Genomic DNA, 15,225 nt, shown 5'->3' with positions numbered 1-15,225 from the left:
TTTCATGGCAGATAGATGGGGAAACAGTGGAAACAGTGGCTGATTTTATTTTTCTGGGCTCCAAAATCATTGCAGATGGTGATTGCAGCCATGAAATTAAAACACACTTACTGCTTGGAAGGAAAGTTATGACCAACCTAGATAGCATATTAAAAAGCAGAGACATTACTTTGCCAACAAAGGTCCACCTAGTCAAGGCTATGGTTTTTCCAGTAGTCATGTATGGATGTGAGAGTTGGATTATAAAGAAAGCTGAGCGCCGAAGAATTGATGCCTTTGAACTGTGGTGTTGGAGAGGACTCTTGAGAGTCCCTTGGACTGCAAGGAGATCCAACCAGTCCATCCTAAAGGAGATCAGTCCTGGGTGTTCATTGGAAGGACGGATGTTGAAGCTGAAACTCCAATACTTTAGCTACCTGATGCAGAGCTGACTCATTTGAAAAGACTGATGCTGGGAGGGATTGAGGGCAGGAGGAGAAAGGGACGACAGAGGATGAGATGGCTGGATGGCATCATCGACTTGATGGACATGGGTTTGGGTGGACTCCCGGAGCTGGTGCTGGATAGGGAGGCCTGGCGTGCTGCAGTTCATGGGGTCGCAAAGAGTCAGACACGACTGAGAGACTGAACTGACTGAACCAAAGATGCTTTTGACATAGCAGGAGGATTTCAGATTTGTGTTGGGCAGGCTTATGCAGGAAACAACTTTATAACTATTATTTTGGTAGAGCAGAAGAGTCTTGTGTATTCTGAAGGCCCCTTTAATCGTGAACACTCTGTTCTGCCATCTAGTGTTCACTCAGTTCAGTTCAGATCAGTCGCTCAGTCGTGTTCGACTCTTTGCGACCCCATGAATTGCAGCATGCCAGGCCTCCCTGTCCATCACCATCTCCCGGGGTTCACTCAGACTCACGTCCATCGAGTCAGTGACGCCATCCAACCATCTCATCCTCTGTTGTCCCCTTCTCTTCCTGCCCCCAATCCCTCCCAGCATCAGGAGGGATCATCAGTGTTCACTAGTTTATCAAATTTGAAAGGAGTGGCTTTATCTGTTTCTCAAAGGCAGTACTAACAACATTTTGTGGCAGGACAATTTCTAGTTATGAGGTGTCATCCACATTTGGGAATATCCGTGTCCCTGCCCCCCACTCCACCCCCTTACTAATAGCAGTGACCACCCCCAGTTACTGTGAGGACTGAAAGGACTCCCCCACAGTTTCAAATGTGCCCCGGGACCTCAACCATTGAGAATCACTACAGGAGGTGTTGATGGTGAGTCCCCACTTTTCAGATGAGGAAACCAGGGCTTAGAGAAGCTAAGTGACAAAGTCATGTTACAGAAAAGCAAGTGCTCAGTACACACAAGTCTTTTATAACTCCTACCTTTCCCTTTGCAGAGGGTAACTTAAGCATTCTCGTTGTTTAGCCACTCAGTCTGTCCGACTCTTTGCAACCCCATGGACTGTAGCCCATCAGGCTCCTCTATCCATGGGATTTCCTAGGTAAGAATACTGTAGTGTATTGCCATTTCTTTCTCCAGGGGACCTTTCTGACCCGGGGATCAAACCCAAGTCTCCTGCATCTTTACTGACTGAACCACCAGGGACGCATTCTTAGTGCATGTGTAAAATAACACAATCTATTAAAAAATTATTTTCACATGGCTGTATTCTATAAGGTAAGATTCAATTGTAAGATCATCAAGTTAACAAAATAGAACAGTTGAGAGATCAAAGTGACAAAATACAAAGATCACTGAAAGTTTGAGAAAGAGTTTGTGGGAGGGAATTTTAAACAAACATAGTTATTGAGCCTAAAAATCAGAATGAGGATTTGATGATGGAACACCTTCTAGCATGTGAAGGGTGTTCACACAGAGAATGGTGTGTTTATGTGACTATATAGTCTGAGATAATACGAGTTCATGGTGATTGTATTGGAGTATCACTTGTATGGCACTTGAAATCTTACCAAGCACTTTCATATATGTTACCTCATTTTAATAATTTTTATAGTACTGAGTCAAGGTAAAAATGTCAGTGTTAGATATACTTTGTTATACACATATGTAAAAGACTAGAAAAAAACATTACTGATAAAAATAAGGAAGAGAGCCACTGAATACAAACATATTCAGTGACCAAATTTTAACTAAGTAGGAAGATGGGTGTTCACGTAGGCCCATACCTGACCACCTAACATCTGGGCTCTGTAAAGAACTGATTAATCAAAGGCAGGGGTATGTATTACAAGACTTAGCTAGCTGAACAAACAAACAAAACATCCATCAGAGTGAAATCGAGTTCAAAAATAGCGTATACACTCCTGACACACTGCAGAGAATCCGTGAAAATAAACCAGACAACAGTGAAGTTAGGGACAATGGATTATAGAGAATGCATGAGGTACACAAAGACAGAACAGAAAAGGTAATACTTGAGAAAAGCCTGAAAAAAACAAGAGTTTTGAGAACTCCTTGAGAACAAAATTACTACTAATTCATTATTTGTGAAGAATTGTCCATCCAATTACCCACATTTGTTAGTCTGAATAACTAGAAATAGCTACCTGATACAAGAGATAAGAATGATTCACTATGCACTGTGCATGAATATCTGTTTTCATAGTCATAGTATTGATCAGTTTTTACATTAGGAATTACCTTTTGTGATGGTGTTCTTATACTTTCCTCTTTGACATTATTTATTCAACAAATAGAGCACCCACTAGGTGCCAGGCAGCATTCCAGGCCCTGGTGATACAATAGAGAACAAAATAAGTATATTCTTACCCTCATGGAGGTTACTTTCTCATGTGTATATGAGGCAGGGGAGAGGAGGAAGAGAAGATAGATACACAAAATAAAGAAGTAAGAAAAAGTGCAGTGTGTTAATAGTGTTGTGTTACTGAGTTAAGCAGGAAAGGAGGTAGACACTGTTGGGGCATCAAAGGGAAAAATAACATTTGCTGCTTAGGCTAAATATTAGGTGAAATGAGCAGGACTGAAAACCACATATGAGTACATTGCCTATTTTATGTAAAAAATACATTTATAAAATATGCATAGAAAAGAGAATCAGAGGAAATATTATTAAATATTAAAGTGACTATCTTTTTTGTTGGTGAATCTAGGAGTAATTTTTAAAGTGCTTTTCTTTGTATGTTGCTATTTTTATTAGTTTTTCTATGATTAGCATATATTTTATAAATCAGAAATAATAAACATGTTATTTTTCTCAATGTTTTTCATCACAGCTAATTACAGTGGCTTAATCTCCAGCGTAATATATTTGTGTTAGATGTATAGAAGAATCATTTTTCAAGAGATAAAATAAACCCTCCTGCAATGTCCTGTATTCTCTCTTTAATATTATCCATGCTTCTGTTAATATGTTATCAGTTTTTACAGTTCTGGCCCATATACGCCTGACTTCTTTGCCCCCATTCACTTATTGGTTAAACCACTCATAAGATGCTTATCATTTGTTTTCTTGTATCAGTAGCCTCCCCTTGAGAGGTAGTGTGATAATCTCGAGGTCCATCATGTTGCCCCAAGTGGCATTATTTCATTCTTTTTTATGGCTGAGTAATATTGCGTGTGTGTGTGTGTTTCACATCTTGTGTATTTATTCTTCTGTCAGTGGTCACTTAGGTTGCTTCCATACCCTGGCCATTGTAAATAATGCTGCTATGAACACTGGAGTGCAGGTATCTTTTTAAATAAGCATTTTTGTCTTTTCTGATATAAGGCCAGGACAGGAATTGCTGGATCACACGGTAGTTCTATTTTTAGTTTTTATCAGGAACCTCCACACTGTTTTCCATAGTGGCTGCACCAATCTACATACCCACCAACAGTGTAAGAGGATTCCCTTTTCTCTACACCCTCTCCATCATTTATCATTTGTAGACCTAAAATTTTTTATTTCTTTATTTTTTTGGCTGCCCTGGGTCTTCACTGCTGCATGTAGGCTTGCTGTAGTTACAGAGAGTGGGGGCTACTCTCTAGATGCAATGCACGGACTTCTCTTTGCAGTGGCTTCTCTTTTTAAGAAGCACAGGCTCGAGGCACAAGGGCTGTAGTACTTGTGGCTCGAGGACTCCAGATGTGGCACAGGGGTTACGTTGCCCTGAGGCATGTGGGATCTTCCGGGATCGGGGATCAAACCAGCATCCCCTGCATGACAAGCCAGATTCTTAACCACTGGATCACCAGTGAAGTCCCTGTAGACTTTGATGATGGTCATTCTGATCAGTGTGAGGTTGATACTTCAACGTGGTTTTGATTTGCATTTCTCTAATAATTATATGTTGAGCATCTTTTCATGTGACTGTTGGCTATCTGTATGTCTTGTGTGGAGAAATACAAAGAATATTCTTCTTTGGAGAATTCTGTTTAGATCTTCTGCACATTTTTTTTGGCTGGGTTGTTGGTTTTTTTTTTTTCCTATACTGAGTTGTTTATATATTTTGGAAACTAAGCCCTTGTCGATTGCATTGTTTACAAATACTTTCTCCCAATCCTTAGGGTATTTTTTTGTTTTGTTGATAAATGCTAATTATTATTGTAAATTTAATTTTCTAAATTTTATATTTCTCTTTATTTTTAGCTACAGATAAGCACATAGGAAACTCATCCACCCATTTTTTTAACCATCCAGTTTATTTCCCTAGTACCTAACATGTCTGCAACTGGTGCGATTTCGTGTGGGTGTCGGGGAAAATAAAATGTCAAGCAGTTTTATATGTTGTGCTTGTAACCCGCTCTATCTTTCTGTGAGGTAGATAGCAGATACGAAAACTGAGGCTCTGAGGATTTAAATAACTTGCTCAAGATCACCCAGCTGTTACGTGTAAATTAAATCCATGTTTGTTTGACTCTTTCCATTGTACTGTTGGAAATAAATGTGAATAAATGGATGAGTGAATTTGAGAAGGATCTGGAATTGTATTTTGAGCTCCTCCTGTGTTTATTTACCACTGTATTCCCAGAACTTCCCACAGTGACTACTTCATCGGAAGAGCTCAATAAATATTTATTGTTAAATGAATGAATAAATAAATGAAGAAAAGGACAAAGGAACAAATCAAGGAATGAATAGGCAAAATGACTGCTCAAAAAGTAATTTTCAGCCTTCCTATCCAGTCTCCTACATACAGTATATGACATATTTATGATAAATGCTCCCATTCGGTACCTAGAGAAAGTGGAGGAAGTAATACATTACCAATTTGCTACACGTATGATTTCAGACCAATAGTACACAATCACCTTTGATTTTATTTTATGAAATGAGGAGGTAATATGTCTCCAGCTGTGCAACCAGAAGCTTCATTTGTTTGGCTATGGGTTCACTTGGAATGGGCAAAGGAATTCAAATAAAACTGTATGGTGTATCCCAAACATATTTTTCCTTTCTGGTTCAAGGAACTTTGGGAAAACCCATTTGTTTGTATTTTACATAATTGTGTTCAACTCCTCCCATCCCTCACTCTAAAAAAAAAAAAAAAAATCAGCCCAAAGCTGGCAAGGGTCTACAGGGACTAGGGACTCCTGGAAGGACCATATCAGATACTTCCTTGGATTCTAACTAGTCCCCTACTTCCTCTTAATATAAGCATAAGGGAAACACCATAAGCTTAACTTAAAATGGATTTGTTTATAATAAGATGTCAACATGATAAAAACACATTAAAACATCTGCAGGGTACAATGAAAAACTACTGCAAAAATCAGCTGTAAAAATAGTCTTCATTTAGATGAAAAAAACCAGATAGCTCAGGAATGAGCCAATATGTGTCTTTGTGAAGGAAGTTTGTATCCCACTGGTGCTTATAAAACATTTCTCAATTTTTAAAAATATGCTTTCTTGCATGATTTTAGAGGCTATAAAATACTCATACTGGAAATAGCATAATATCATTATGTTTTATATGGTTACATTATCTCCACTCCCTCATATAAATTGTCAACTTTATAATTAATTTTGGAACAGGGAGATTGCTTTGAGAGAGCCACATAACTAAGATACACAAATACTTTGTAGTGAGAACAGCAGAAATATAAATGAGTGTCATAAATGAGCAGTAGATGATTTTCAAGTTTTCTAATGCACAGCATTGAAGAACTCTTTTTCAGTGTTAGAACTAGAACCTCATTCCAAATGAGAAAATTGCTAATGTTTAGTATGATTATTATTGATATTTTTATTATCACACATATACAAGTATGATATGATATGATATTCATAAATATGGTTTCTTTGTTTCCTGTGATCATGAGTGGATAGTGAAATGGAAGCATTAAATAAATTTAAAGTTCTGTTTTACTAGGGTGAAGCTCCCTTTGTTGTTGTTGTTCAGTCATTAAGTCGTGTCTGACTCTTTGTGACTCCCTGGACTGTAGCCTGCTAGGCTCCTTTGTCCATGGAATTCTCCAGGCAGGAATACTAGAGTGGGTTGCCATTTGCTTCTCCAGGGGATCTTCCTGACTCAGGGATTGAACCTGGGTCTTCTGCATTGTTGGCAGATCCTTTACTATCCCAGCCACCAGGGAAGCCCTGAAACTCCCTTACCTCATTTAATTTTCTGCATTGCATTAGATTAATGGCAATACATTTCATTGTAAAAATGAACCACTGTCCTTTAGAATATTACAATCTAAGGAGAATTGTGACAGAATCATAGCTATTAATTATTTACAGTCATACAGATACATAGACATACCTGTAGATTATTTCCTGGCTCCTAAAATTTGCATCTCATACATACACTTTGGTACTAAAAGGGAGACACTGTATTAAGGGTGAACAAATGGAACACATTACACAATCAGTGTACAACTTTAACTTCTTGTATTGAATGTCACTTCACATAGTCTGCCTTTTGTTTATATTGCTTAAAGGTTTTCATGAATATGTACTTATAAAGTTTATTCTTGTATTAATCTTATTTGCTACATAACAAAATATTTATTTCATATTCATAGGCCTATGAATTGCCTACAGCTTTTTAAATTATTTTTAATTGGAGGATAATGGCTTTACAATATTATGTTGGTTTTTGCCATAAATCAACATGAATCAGTCACAGGTATACATATTTCCCTTCCCTCTTGAACTTCCCTCCCACCTCCCACCCCTCTAGGTTGTCACCAGATTTGAGCTCTCTGTGTCACACAGCAAATTCCCACTGGAAATCTATTTTAGATATGGCAATGTATATGTTTCAGTGCTGCTCTCTCAGTTCGTACCACCCTCTCCTTTCCACAATGTGCCCACAAGTCTGTTCTTTATGTCTGCATCTCCATTGAAAGTAAGTGAAAATGCTAGTCACTCAGTTGTATCCAACTTTTTGCAACCCCATGGACTGTAGCCCACCAGGCTTCTCTGTCCATGGAATTCTCCAGGCAAAAATACTGGAGTGGGTAGCCATTCCCTTCTCCAGGGGATCTTTTGGACCCAGGGATCAAATCCAGGTGTCCTGCATTGCAGGTAGATTCTTTCCCATATGAGCCACCAACATTGCCAACCCATTGGTGCCCTGCAAATAGGTTCATCGGTACCATCTTTCTAGATTCTCTGTATATAAATTAATGCACAATATTTGTTTTTATCTTTCTGACTTATTTCACTCTGTATAATAGGGCTCTACATTCATCCACCTCATTGGAACTGACTTAAATTCACTTCTTCTTAGAGGTGAGTAATAACATTCCATTGTACGTATGTACCACAACTTTTTTATTCATTCATCTGTCGATAGACATCTAGGTTGTTGCTCCAACCGAAAGACACAGATTGGCTGAATGGATACAAAATGAGATCCCTATATATGCTGTTTTCAAGAGACATACCTCAGACCTAGGGACACATACAGACTGAAAGTGAGGGGCTGGAAAAAGACATTCCATGCAAACAGAAGTCAAAAGAAAGCAGGAGTAGCAAGACTCCTATAAGAGAGACCTTAAAGACCATTTCAAGAGACAAGGAAGGACTCTACATAATGCCTACAGCTTTGATGGGCTCTGTATTTTTTCAGTCTAGGGATATCTGAGGACAACTCTTCTTTTGGCAGAGGTAAGAAATTCAAGAGGCCTTGCCAAACTATGCAAGTATATTTAATACCTCTGCAAAAATGGGGTGTGGGTCACATTTGCCCACGTTCCTTTGGCCAAAGCAAGTTCCTGGGGAAGTACATTCCTCCCATTGTAGGGGAAGGGGAACTGGAGAGATACAATAATATTAACACACTCTATCATGACTACAGATTATAAAGTTAAATCATATCCCTGAGCTACAAAAAGAGGTAAATACTAAAATACCATCACAAATGTGAGTAAGTTTAATATCTCTTTGAACAGCTACTTACCAGAGACATTATTGTTTGGGAGCCAGAGTGGAAGGTGAGAGAAAAAAGTCCAATAACTAATTAAATCTATAAAAGTACAAAATGAAACACATTCTTTCCTCTTTGCGGCTTCCTTAGTACCTGGCTTTCCTTTATCATGTCGCTCATCACTCTGCTTTCTGATTGTTCATTTCTAAGACAGAGCATTATTGATTATCTTTGTATACTACTAAATTCCCTGGCATAGAGTAAGCACTCAATGACTGTTTGTTGAATGACGAAATGAATTCATGCATACATAACCCAGACTATGTTGTTCTATTGTTTCTTTTTTTTAATGTGAAATTATTTGTATTTTATAACATTGTAGAACTAACATAATTTTTTTTCTGCTCCCCGTTTTCTTTTCCTACCTGGGACTTTTTATTTTTCCTTCTCTCAAGGAGGTTATTTTAAATAAAATAAGTTGAACATGCTTGGTTTGATATATCTCAAGTGTTTCCTTGCCAACAAACTTTGTGCATATACATGTGTGCACCTGGCTGTGTGTGAATGTGTTTGTGTGTGAAGGAGAAAGAGATCTGGTGAAGTTTTTACACTATCAGGATATAAGTTTAGAGTATTCACTATACTATCAATGAAAATCAATTCCTGAACCAAGTTCTTGCCACACTTATTTCTTGTGTGATTTGCTTATTGGGAAAACCTCATAACCTTCACATTATGTAGTTATGAGCCTGTCAGGTGGACGATTACCATACTAGAACAGATAAAAAGATTTCAAACAGGTTGTGTAATGCAGTGCCTTCATAGTAAATAGCAGACAACATAAAGAAATGAGAAAGCTGATGATAATTTTTAAAGAAGCAAAAATGGAAATAGCAGAATGCCAACTGGTTTCTATTACCATTCAACACAAATAATAAACCTTTAAATCTCTTTCAGTTTTGCAGGATGAAAAATTTTGGAGATTAGTTGCACAACAGTGTGAATATATTTAACCTTACTGAATGGTACACTTAAAAATGATTAAGATGGTAAATTTTATGTTGTGTTTATTTTGCCACAATTAAATTTTTAAGTGAAAAAAAGAGAGATAATGATATCAAGTCCTGAAAAAAAAAAAAGTATTGCTAAATTCACTTGGCTAAACTGTGTACTTTTCATGATTTAACTTCACTTGAAAGTATTTTCAAGTGAAGTTCATAAAATTCCTATCTTTGCAAGTCATCCAGAAATAATACAGATATCATTTCTATAGTTTCCCCAAACTATAACATTCCAATTCTGTAGCTAGTTTAGATAGACTATGTACGTGACGAGAGTATAAAGAATTATTTTAGTGTAACTGCACAAAAGGAAACAGAATTTCCTCATGATTTTTACAAATGTATATCTACAGAAAACTTAATTGCTCATGACAAAACTTTTGAGGACTCAAAGGGATGTGATTTCTTTTTTTTTTTTTTTTTAGGGATGTGATTTCTCAGTTCAAGTGACCTTGTTCTTTTTCCCTCATAAGTTAAAATGTGATAAGAGTTTAGAGACTAAATGAATTATCCAAATTCACACAGCAAAGCCAGCTTGCCCCATGAAATATCAGATTTGTCATGAACATTCAGAAGAAGACTTTAACTTTGGAACTTTGACATATCATGTCAGGAATAGTAAAGTGATTAAAAATAGTTAACATTTGAAATCTCAAAATTCTTTGCTGGATGTTGAGAAATATTTGCAATACAGTAAGATTGAAAACAAGAAAGATTTGTTTTTATTTGATGATTGACTCTATTCTAAGGACGTTATCAAATATAAACTCAGCTAAGATTCATGACATAAACTCATGATATAGAACTCCCAACAGTAAAGGAGGAGAACATACAAATTCCTGGAGGGATTTATTTTTTAATTTATATTTGAAAAATGTTTCTAACAGATGGGAAAAAGTAAGGAGCTATTCACAAAAGCTTTGGCTTATTCCCATGAAAATGCTCCATTTATTGAATAGGAAATAAGGTATCCAGTGTACTTTTAACCAAACTAAGACTTCATTTCTCCAATTTATAAAAGTTGTTCATTGCTTCTACTAACAGTCCAAACATTTTCTCATCTGATACCTCTTAGTAGGCTGGACTCTTTGACCAAGCTCAAAAATAAATGTTTTTGGCATCTTCTTGCATGAAGAAGAGAGAAAAAGCCATCTCTTTTCAAAGCTGATAGATTCTAGTGAGTGACAAGGTTGGGGACCATTTAGTGTGACAAGAAACTTGCCAGACTGGCATGTTCTTGGTGTATTCAATGCTATGACAACCTTTTATTCAGGTGAAAACCTGGAGTTTGCTCGGGTGCGTCCAATGTTTTTAGAATGAATTTTGAACCTGTGAAGATAAGCCAGAAACCTTTAGACTCTTGAAACTGTTCTTGAAACCTTTAGACTCTGAATTAAACAGGAATGGAAAACAGGGGTAAACATCAAAAATGTAGAATTTACTGGCAAACTAAGAGAGAAAGTAAGGAACCGCTGGTGAGCTTGGATTTATGACTAATGCAGAGAGCACTTCCAGCAATAACTCAGGGTAGAAACTGAATTTTGGATTCAAGGAACATAATCAATGTTGTGACTTAGAAACAGATTTATTACAGACAGATTTGATTGATTCTGTCTCAAAAAAAGTTTCTTTGCCTTCCAGCTTGTTTTCACTAAGCAATTATCATACCAGTTAGCTTTTGTTCTGTGGGCATCATAAAACCATTAGATTTTAAATTGAAGAAGTAAAGAAAAGGGCAGGAAAAAATGTATAATCACAGTCTTGTCTTTTTTTTTTTTTTTACAAGTCTATGTTTCTGAGGGTATTAGATCTAACAAAAGTAGGTACCAAAAATCATGTAACTTCTCACCTATGTAACTAAAGAGAGTTTGGTGAAAGAAATATAATGAACTTCTGTTTTCATCCATGAGCAGTTTTAACCCATGAGTTAAAAAACAAGTTACTGGTCTCTAAATTGTTTCCAGAGTACAAATTTCCTTGAGAAGGTAAGAGCCTTCAGGGCGTAATTCATGAGATAGTTCTTTTATATCTAGAAGGGTAGGCATTCAAAAATCCTGAGGCTTGAATTATATTCTGAAAAATAGCATTTAACTTACTCCTAAAGGTCCTCTAATGATTCAATTTTATAATAAGCCAAAAACCAATTAACTGGAAAAAAAGTCATGTCAAAAGTAGTTGTAAATTTGAGATAAGTGAATTTTATCAGTTTAAAAAATCCCTCCAATTTAAAAAAATTTCATTGTTCCTCACACAAACCTTTGAAATAGTTTGTAAAGGGCTTGAAATGTACTTTTTAAAAAGAGAAAGTGAAAGTTGCTCAGGCATGTCTGACTCTGCGACACCATGGACTGTAGTTCGTGCAATCCTTCAGGACAGAATAATGGAGTGGGGAGCCTTTTCCTTCTCCGGGAATCTTACCGACCCAGTAATCGAACTGGGGTCTCCTGCACTGCAGGCAGATTCTTTATCAACTGAGCTATCAGGAAGATACTTAAAGTGCTTTTTTTTTATTCCTTATGAGGATAAACTCAAAGCCATATTTCTAAAAATATGGTTAAAGATAGCTTTGAATTCTTTTTTTTTTTCTGGAAAAATTCATGAGAGATGCTGTGATGTTTTCCATTATACATCATAACTGTTAGGATTTCCCTATGTCTGTAGCTAAGTATGCCTGAAATTCTACACAACTTATTACATAATCTATGTGAGATATCAGGTAGATCAAGTAATGAAAGAGTAAAGGAGCAGAATCATTGTGGAGATGCCAACCACATGCTCACTTTTCGAATTCTGGCAAGGCACCAAACTGTCCAATTTACAGACAGTCCTCCCCCCAACACGCCTTGCTCTCCCTTCTCCCTTTATCCCAGTAACAGGAGAAGCCTTCTAGAATGATGACACAAAGAGAAAACACAAAGTGGATGTATCGCTGATCCTGTTCGTGACACTAATTGACTTGTGCTGTCCACACTGTCCACTGAACCAGGGTAGGCAAGGTGTGAGCTAAGAGGCTCGAAGGAGACTCGAGGGGCCGTAGGAACTGCAGACACTTTTATTCTCTCCTGGCTGGCACGGCAGCCATAATACAGCCTCTCTCACGGCTGATGCAACAGCCGTAGCAGCAGCCATAACATAACCTCATATAACATAACCATGATGCCACTCCAGTGTAGCCCCAGTGCCATAGCAGCCAGGGCTTTCATGGTGGAACTCTTACAGGCATACTGCACAAAGCAGCTCGTGACCAGCTCATAACCATTTGGGTTACCTTCACCAGGGACATCTTCCACTTTTCCAAAGAGCAAGAGGCTGTGGGGTGACAGATCCTGACCACACAGGCCACCGTGGCTAATTTGCTTTTTTCCTACAGAGGGGGGAATTAAAGCTGCCTCCAGTCTTTGGAAAAGTGGAAGATGTCCCGGGTGAAGGTAACTCAAATGGTAGAAGAAAGTATAAAAGACACATACAATTGACTTGAGCTACTTGGTTATGGGGTATTCCAGTGGCTCAGTGATAAAGAATCTGCCTGCCAATACAAGAGACTCAGGAGAGGCAAGGTCTCCCTGGGTCAGGAAGATACCCTAGAGGAGGAAATGGCAACCCACTTATAGTGTTCTTGCCTGGAGAATCCCATGAACAGAGGAGCCTAGCGGGCTGCAGTCCATGGGGTCACAAAGAGCTGGACACGGCTGAGCCACTGAGTGCACACACACAGCACTCAGTTCCTGTGTGCAGGGAGCAGGGATACTGCTTATGACTGTGTGTGGCTGATGTTCTCTGTATGTTGCTCAGTCCTTTCCCTGAGAAATCCACTGCAAGTTCTGCATTGTAACAAGGGCCTACAGACTAAGAGAACAAAGTCACCTTCTCAATTATTAGAGCTGTTGCTGGGGAGAGGAAAAAAAAAAAAACTCTTCCTCTTGAATTTTGAGGATCAGGATGGCAGTAGAGGGCGCCAGGTGGGTAAGGAGTGCTGAGTATCACTGGGAAATGGAAACAAGTGCAGGTCAGGTGGGCTCCATAGAGGTCAGAGCTCAATAAAACCTCAGGGGGTTCCTGAAATAGTTCTGTTTGCTTCCAAGACTAGCATGACCTGAGGAAATAAGCATCATTTTAAAAGTAAAACTATTATTTTCTTTAGAATTTAGTTTACGAAGGACATTATTGTATCCCTCTAGCTCACACAAATAATTATTTCTGGCTCTAAACAGTAATAGATTAAATGAGTGGACTTACTTTGTACAAAAGGCCAAGTCTGAATTCCCTTTGGACTTGGTAGTGGAAATAATGCTCCTTCCTTCCTTCTTCTATTCATTCATGAAATATTTAAAGAACACCTAGTGAATAAGACTCAGTGGAGCAAAAGATGATCATAAAGAGTTACTAATTTATGAAAATACTGTGCAAATGCAGTAGATTAATTGTTTAATAAAATAAATCATAACAAATAGAAGAGTGTTGCTTGACAGCTCTCGCCAGTGGGAAAGGGTAGAATCGTGCCAAGTGATCTAGGAACTGGCAGTGGTGTGCACTACCCAAGTGTAGCAGTACACAGAGAAGTTGAGAATCACAACACACGGGCAAACAATGAAGAATAAAAGTTCTCTTGTTCTTAGGCTTTTGTTGATACTCTACATCAATAACACCCCCCAAGTGATAATTACAAAGAGATATATTAATAGCCCTAGTAACAGAATGCCAGAGTGAAAGATTAATCCTAGCCAAGAGTGATTAGGGAATTCTTTGTGAAGGTGGAAAAAGATGGGCATGATTACATGATATAAGACTTTAAAAGGTAAGATAACTCTTTAATTATTGAGCAATACATTCTTAAAACATTTATGGAGAAACTAGGTACTTGGGATACAAAGATAAACAGGATAAACCCCACACCCTTGACTATTTCAGGCAGGGAGAAATGTTTTTCTGCCTGAAAACAGAAGAAAAAGAAAACAACAGTGCCACGAAACAAACACCATGTTATAGCACAGCACAGTGCCAGGAGAGAGGACAGAGGCCTTACAGGGACAGGCAGAAAGGAGCCTCCAGTGCTTCCAATGCTATAGCACAGCACGGTGCCGGGAGAGAGGACAGAGGCCTTACAGGGACAGGCAGAAAGGAGCCTCCAGTGCTTCCAATGCTATAGCACAGCACGGTGCCGGGAGAGAGGACAGAGGCCTTACAGGAGCAAACAGAAAGGAGCCTCCAGTTGCTTCCAATGCTATAGCACAGCACAGTGCCAGGAGAGAGGACAGAGGCCTTACAGGGACAGGCAGAAAGGAGCCTCCAGTGCTTCCAATGCTATAGCACAGCACGGTGCCGGGAGAGAGGACAGAGGCCTTACAGGGACAGGCAGAAAGGAGCCTCCAGTGCTTCCAATGCTATAGCACAGCACAGTGCCGGGAGAGAGGACAGAGGCCTTACAGGGACAGGCAGAAAGGAGCCTCCAGTGCTTCCAATGCTATAGCACAGCACGGTGCCGGGAGAGAGGACAGAGGACCTTATAGGAATAAACAAAAAGAAGCCTTTAGTGCTTCTAGGAGGGAATAGGTCAACTGAGATAGAGTTATGCTGAAACTAAGATGTCATTCATTTATTACTTGTCCAATTCATATGCATGAAGCACCTATGATTTTCACAGTGCCTGCTCTCAAGGAATTAATAGTCAAATAGTGGCCCAGACATATGGATAAGTATAGTGATGGATCTAATTAAGTGTCATTTAGCATTATTATTAATAGATGCAGCATGGTCAAATGCATCTGGGAAGTTGAGGAAAGCCTACCAAGAGAAGATGAATTTTGAATAGAGGAAGTGAATGTGTTAC

This window comes from Bos indicus, chromosome 3 (assembly GCF_029378745.1).
Source record: "Bos indicus isolate NIAB-ARS_2022 breed Sahiwal x Tharparkar chromosome 3, NIAB-ARS_B.indTharparkar_mat_pri_1.0, whole genome shotgun sequence".
Classification (NCBI taxonomy): domain Eukaryota; kingdom Metazoa; phylum Chordata; class Mammalia; order Artiodactyla; family Bovidae; genus Bos; species Bos indicus.
This window is presented reverse-complemented; position numbering follows the sequence as displayed.